This window comes from Bos taurus, chromosome 23 (genome assembly GCF_002263795.3).
Source record: "Bos taurus isolate L1 Dominette 01449 registration number 42190680 breed Hereford chromosome 23, ARS-UCD2.0, whole genome shotgun sequence".
NCBI classification, from domain to species: Eukaryota; Metazoa; Chordata; class Mammalia; order Artiodactyla; family Bovidae; genus Bos; species Bos taurus.
The window spans coordinates 50,641,625-50,648,710 of NC_037350.1; the positions used below are offsets into that span (position 1 = coordinate 50,641,625).

At 53.9% G+C, this 7,086-nt stretch overlaps 1 long non-coding RNA gene across 1 annotated transcript; it reads right to left on the reverse strand.

The window, feature by feature from the left end:
• Nucleotides 1-1,236: 1,236 nt before the first annotated feature.
• On the reverse strand, nucleotides 1,237-7,081 carry LOC100848642 (uncharacterized). The gene is made up of 3 exons (XR_009492608.1): nucleotides 4,980-7,081; nucleotides 2,477-2,597; nucleotides 1,237-2,091 (listed from the first exon to the last, which is right to left on the reverse strand). It is a non-coding gene; the product is annotated as an uncharacterized lncRNA (long non-coding RNA).
• Nucleotides 7,082-7,086: the final 5 nt, after the last annotated feature.

The following is a 7,086-nucleotide window of genomic DNA, read 5'->3' on the forward strand; positions in this document are numbered from 1 at the left end:
TCTCTGTCCCCATGGACTTAGGGTGCGTCCCCTCCCCGTGTGAATGTGTTCATCCATCTGGAAGCTCTCCAGGCCCCACACTATTCGGATTTTATGTGCAGAGGCTTGATCAATTATTAACTCCATTTTCAGACCTTCTCCCTTCTCAAGAGAATGTGGGGGTGAGGCTGAAGTTTCCAAGCTTCTCATCATGGCTTGGTCTTTCTGGGGAGCAGCCCTCATGCAGGAGCTCCACCCAGAGTCATCTCATGAGAACTGAAGACACTCCCATCAACCAGGAAATTACACAGGTTCCAGGAGCTCCATGTCAGCAGCTGGGGTCAGAGACCAAATTCTAGAACAAGAGACACTCCCAGTGTTCTTATCACTTAGAAAATTACCAGAGTTTCAGGGACTCTGTGCCAGGGGCTGGTGGCAGACACAAATCACGTATTTTTCTACTATCTCACAATATCTATCTGGTATCCTGAGGCCGGGACTATGTCTCTTACCATGACGTCCCCAGACCCCAGGGCAGCTCCTGGCCGACAGCGGGTACTCAATAGCAGGCTGTGGAAGGGGGCCTTCCCTGGGGGTCCAGTGGTGAAGAATCTGCCTTTCAATGCAGAGAACTCGGGTTCAATCCCTGGTTGGGGAACTAAGATCCCACCCACCTCGGGGGCAACTCTGCACACAGCAACTAAGACTCCATGTGGCAGAATAAATAAATAAATAAGATGAAAAAGAATAAAAAGTTCTGTAAGTTACACATTAAAAACAAAAAGTTTGTGGGATGAATGAAATAATTAGTTGTCGCACCGGCTGGTGTTGTCACCGTGGGCATTTCATGAATTCTGGGTGTTCAGGTAAAAAGTCATTGAGGGCGACGCAGTCACACGTCATCTGAGAATACTCTGTAGACGAGCCCAGGGCTGGCCGCGGCCCAGACGGCTCACCGGAGGAGCGGCCCCAGGTCCTCGCGCAGGTCCGCGCTGCCTTTGGAGTCGGGCAGCCCCGGAAGCGGGGGCAGTGTGAGCGCTGCTGCGACTTGGCGGGGAGGGGAGGGCGGCCCCGAGGCGAAGGCAGAGCACTTCCCGCCCGCGTTGCGCTCTGTCCCCTCCTGACGAGGGGCTGGTGGGCGACCTACGGGCGCATGGGCACCTAGAATGTGCTGAAAGCGCTTGCTTTCTTTAGAAAGAAGGAAAACGTTCTGAGCACCCTCCCCAAGCAGGAATAAGGAAAAATGCGTATCTCATGTCCCTTTTGGCTTCCGTCCGGACGCCGGTGAAACTTTAATGAATGGAAACCCTGGGTAGACAGACAGGGGTCCAGCAGGGGGCGCTCTCGCCCTGCAGCCACAGCGGAGCCCCACCGTGGAAGGGAGAGTCCCCTTCCTCCCCGCCAGGACTCCGCCGTGAGAAGCCCAGGCTCTGTTTACCCAGCCGGCCCGGCCCGTGTCCCCTCTATGAAAGCTGCTCCTTCCCTTGCCGGGTGCGGTCTTGCATGTGGCCGCCACGGCAGAGAGCCTTAAGTGCAATTCCCTGCTGATCCCGAATTGAATAAACCCAACTTTGCTGCAGAAACACCTGCGGTCTGTTTGCTTCAGGTCAACAGACGCAAGCTTGCATTTTGGAATGTAACCTCCTGCCCTTTGTGGGAAACCCAGCAAGTCTTCAAGGCCATCCCGCTCCCGGAGCACTAGGCCTGGCCAAGAAGGCACCCCCCTGAACCTCCAAGCCCACGCCCTACAGAGCAGGTCCCATTTCAGGCCCCGTCCCCCAGGGCACCACCTGCTGGGGTGGCAGCATCTGGGCGGTCTTGGCGGAAATTGGCCTCGTAACAGCTGAGCCCTGCTTGCCACAGCTTTTGTTTGTTTAGTTTTGGCAGATTCGTTGCCGCAGGGCCCGGTGAGGGCTGCTCTGATCAAACCACTAGGTCTCTCTTGGCATTTGAGGAGGCAGTTCTTGGAGCTCCTCACGAAGATTCACCCAGCTCCCTTCCGTGACGCTGCCCGGTGGCGGGCCCCATCCTGGACAGCGGGCCCTGGCTCATCTTGCTCTTCACTTCTTGTGACATGAGTCACCCAGGTGATTCCAGAGAAAGTGAGTGTCTCTAGATAAGAAAAGGAAAGAGAAAAAAGTAAGGGTGGGGGACCTTCTATTCAGTTATTTCACTATTTCTTAAAATTTTATGATCAGCAATGTTAAAAAATCTTGAGTAACAAGATTCCCTTAATTTATCTTAGATTTTAAGTGAGAGCATAACTGCAAAATAGATGACAAGTGAATAACTGGATCCAGTAAAATGGTGAGACCCAGATTCTGAAGGACCTCTTCCAGGTTTCAGGTGATTCAAGCCCAAGTAAAGCCCCTCTGTGCCTCACAGACCTTGCTGTGGGCACCTGTCTTTCAGATGCTGGGTTGACATGTACAGCTGGAAAGTACAAGTTTCATCTGAGCCACTAGATTAAAGACCTAAAATAATGACAAATACTTACCAAGCTAGAAAAAGCAGGGTTACTTTGCTTTGCTCTTGTGAAAGTGGAAGTTGCTCAGTCGTGTCTGACTCTTTGTGACCCCAGGCACCGTAGCCAGCCAGGTTCCTCTGTCCGTGGAATTCTGCAGGCCAGAATACTGCAGTGGGTAGCCATTCCCTTCTCCAGGGCATCTTCCCAACCCAGGGATGGAACCCAGGTCTCCCGCATTGCAGGTGGATTCTTTACCAGCTGAGCCACCAGGGAAGCCCAAGAATACTGGAGTGGGTAGCCATTCCCTTCTCCAGGCGATCTTCCCAATCCAGGAATCAAATCAGGGTCTGCTGCATTGCAGGCAGATTCTTTACCAGCTAAACTACCAGGGAACCCTGGCTCTTGTACTCTTGACAAAATAATCATTTTCCGGTTTAGATTTTCCTAATTTCCTAATATTTTACAGTTGTTTCTGATTGTCACCATTCAGAAGGCAAGCGACACGCTCCTCTCCATTCTGTCCTTAGAACACAACCTTCCTTCCAGTTCCTGCGGCTCCAGCCAGCATGCTCCCTCTCCCTCCTCCCTCTCCCTCATCCCTCTCCCTCCTCCCTCTCCCTCCTTCCTCTCCCTCCTCCCTCTCCCTCCTCCCTCTCCCTCGGATTCCCCGATTCTGGGGCTTGTAGGGCAGTGTTGATCTGTGGTGAGGAGCAACCCCCCACCCTCCTAACTCGCCACTTCCTCCTCAATTAAAGCAGACAGTACCGGCCCCTTCTGGACACTACAGTCCAGCTTCCACCTGCCCTTCTCCTCCTCAGTCTTCCTGGCTAGGTGCCCTTTCCGCTTTTTAACTGCTGATTAGCTCAGCTGAAAAAGAATCTGCCTGCAGTGCGGGAGACCTGGGTTCAATCCCTGGGTTGGGAAGATTCCCCTGTAGAAGGGAAAGACTACCCAGTCCAGCATTCTGGCCTACAGAATACTATACATGACCATACAGTCCATGGGGTTGCAGAGTCGGACATGACTCAGTGACTTTCACTTGCACTCTGGCGGAGCCTCAGCTTCTGTCCTCAGCTATGACTCTGACACACAGGCGCAGCTGGGCCGGTGAATCCCGCACGGGGCTCCTGCACCTACGTTCCATATCCTGTTCTGTTCCTACTTGTCTCCTGGACACCTTCACCTAATGCTCCGCAAGCACCACGAGTCCTCTTTGACAGAAGATGCGGGTTTGATCCCTGGGTCAGAATTCCCTGGAGCAGGAAATGAAAATCCTACGGGTGGATTTTCAGTCCATGATGGGCGACAGTCCACAGGGTCTCAAGCAGTCCGGCACGACTGACGACTGAGCACAGCAATGCTATGTTACACCCCTGACCCTCCCCTTCCCCGGGAAGCTCTCTTTCAGTTAATCACATCACAATGAGTACAGATACCTGAGTTACACTAGTAACTGGCACCTGCATCTCCACTCCTTTCCTGGCCCCTTGCCCCCAGTCCACCTGGTTCTCACATCCTGTGATGCCCGCCCTCATCAGCTCTGGGCAGCATCCCGTCACTGCTGCACTGCCCAGGCTCAGGCCCTCCTGGCTGTGCCCTGGTCCCCAGAGCCGAATCCTAGGGGCCCCTGGGTCCTCTCCCCCTGCACCCAGTCCATCCTGAGGGCCGGTGCTGGAGTCAGAAAGGAAACGGGAGGGAAGGAGGGGAGGATATGGATGAATGAAGGAATCACATTACTCGTCCAGTTTCAATCTTACAGTGGTTCCCAATGTTCTTGTTCAGTCCCTCAGTCGTGTCTGACTCTTTACAACTCCGTGGTCTGCAGCACGCTAGGCTTCCCTGCTCCTGGAGCTTGCTCAAACTCATGTCCATTGAGTCAATGATGAATCCAACCATCTCATCCTCTGTCGTCCCCTTCTTCTCCTGCCTGCAATCTTTCCCAGCATCAGGGTCTTTTCCAATGAGTCAACTCTTCACATCAGGTGACTAAAGTATTAGAGCTTCAGCTTCAGCCTCAGTCCTTCCAATGAATATTCAGGATTTACTTCCTTCAGGATTATCTGGGTGATTGCCTTGCAGTTCAAGGACTCTCAAGAGTCTTTTCCGACACCACAGCACCATGACTGACAGATAAAACCCCAATTCCTCAGAACGGCCTCCAGGTTCTTTCCAGTCCAGCCCTGCTCAATCCTTCCAGCCCGCCTGCCTCACCTTGGGCGCTCCCCGGCCCACACCCTCTGCCCGGTCCTGAGTGTACCTCCTGGGAGCGGGAGCCCTTTCCCACCAGTGACTCCGCCTGGTTGTTCCTCCTCCAGCCACCCCTGGACCTCACCCCTCCCTCGGGCTCGGCTCCTCTGTCACCCGGGGAGCCCAGCCCACGCCCCACCGCATCACTAGCTCTGACCCTCTGGCCCCTTCGGGCCGGCTACGTGCCCATCAGAGCCTCCACCCGCTGCACAGAAACACAACCTCTTTCCTGTCCCTCTGAACCCACAGAAGAGGAAGAGCGTGTTTGATCAGTTCTATCCCTCACCTCCTTTGTGACCAGACAGAGTCTTCCATACAATCAGCTTCCAACCCATAGAGCGTGGGGGTTTCCAGCTCTGCTACCTAGTGGGGCTTCGGGGGTAGGAAGATCTGTTGCTCCCGGGGCAGGTCTGTCTGTTGCCCCGCCCTCCTACATGGACCGGTCCTCCCCGCCCCTCCCGCTCTGCCCCGCCCCCCGGTCGTCCCGGCCCGCCCCGCCCCTCTGGTCGCGATATTTGGGCCCCAGAGCCGCGATCCCCGCCCAGCCCGCTCCTGTCGCACTCCGTAGCATATGTGTGGGGCGGTGGGGCCGCGGCAACTGCCTGTGCGAGGCGGAAGGCGGGCGGACCGGGCGGGAACTCGCGCTGGGCTGGGTTTCCTTTCGGACCCGGTGGCCGCGGCAGACGTCACGACGCTGTGAGTGTGGATCCTGGACCCCCGTGCCCGCTCGGGATCCTGGTGCAACGTGTATGGTTCTTACTGGCATGTGCGTGCAATGCAGAAGAGCTGTCCCTTAATGTGAAAGTCCCACTAGATGGTTTATCGTTTTTTTTTTTGATATCTGCAATGTCTTTATGATAAAACTGCTTAAATTTGGTCCCAAGTTTTTTTTCTTTTTTAGGATAAGACTTCTTTAATCTTTTTATGATTGACTAACCCTAACCCTAACCCACTCCAGTACTCTTGCCTGGAGAATCCCATGGACGGAGGAGCCTGGTAGGCTGCAGTCCATGGTGTCACTAAGAGTTGGACACGACTGAGAGACTTCACTTTCACTTTTCACTTTCATGCATTGGAGAAGGAAATGGCAACCCAGGACTGAAGCGACTTAGCAGCAGCAGCAGCAGCAGCAGTAAGGATTTTTATGTTATTACAAAGTGATCATGAAAGTCAGCTTATGATTATGTGACAGGTTATTTTCAAATTCATGGCTCAGGACAAACAAGAAGGATCTTAGTAAGTGGTACTCAGTGTTTGGAGATTTACTTCACAGTTGACAGAGGAACTAGGTAATGAACGAAGAAGTGGTTTTTAAACGTGAAAGTATTGTTTTCCTCTGCTCATAAAAGTAGTTTGTAGATGTGTGACCATGTGTTCAGCTTCTGTCTCTTGTGTTGTTCAGTCGCTCAGTCATATCCGACTCTTTGTGACCCCATGGACTCCAGCCCGCCATGCCTCCCTGTCCTTCACACACTCCCGGAGTTCATCCAAACCCAAGTCCATTGAGTCGGTGATGCCATCCAACCATCTGATCCTCTGTTGTCCCCTTCTCCTCCCGACTTCAGTCTTTCCCAGCATCAGGGTCTTTTCAAATGAATCAGTTCTTCGCATCAGGTGGCCAAAGTATTGGAGCTTCAGCTTCACCATCAGTCCTTCCAATGAATATTTAGGTCTGATCTCCTTTAGAATGAACTGGTTGAAACCTTAGCTGCCTCTTTATCTCCAGTACCAGCAGCAGGATGGAAAGTCACCCGGTGTACATCCATGACGTGGTCAGAACCGACCCCATCTCGTGAACAGGACCTGTCTGCTCATCTCTGACCCCGGGGGCAACTGAACATGCTCAGGGAATGTGCACGGTCAAGCAGATCCTCCAGTGCAGACACAGTGGCTCATTGATGGACATCTCCCGGTCTGGGTTCATGGCCCTCCCCTCTTCTGCTGCTTTATGGAGGGCTCACATTTGGTCTCCCCTCGGCTGCCATAGCCTCTGCTTCGCTCTGGTCTCAGGAGCAGGGCCACTGAGCAGAGGAGAAAGGGAAGCCCCGCTCATCCTTCCAGGCCTGGAGCAGACAGCGCTCTCCCCGAGGGCCTGGACGGGGTGGGCGGAGGGAGGACCCAGAGAGCAGGCAGCCAGTGCTCTCCACCGACGGGACCACCGAGCACCCGCCTCCGATGGCAGCTGCAATTTTGAGAAGGCACGGGACACGAGAACACATGGGCACACGCACACGCACACAGACACACACAGACACACACAGGGGCGCCCACACACACACATACAGACACATACATACACAGACACAGACACACAGACGTACACACACACACAAGTCACACACACAGACACACACAAAGACACACACACACAGACACACACACAGACACACACA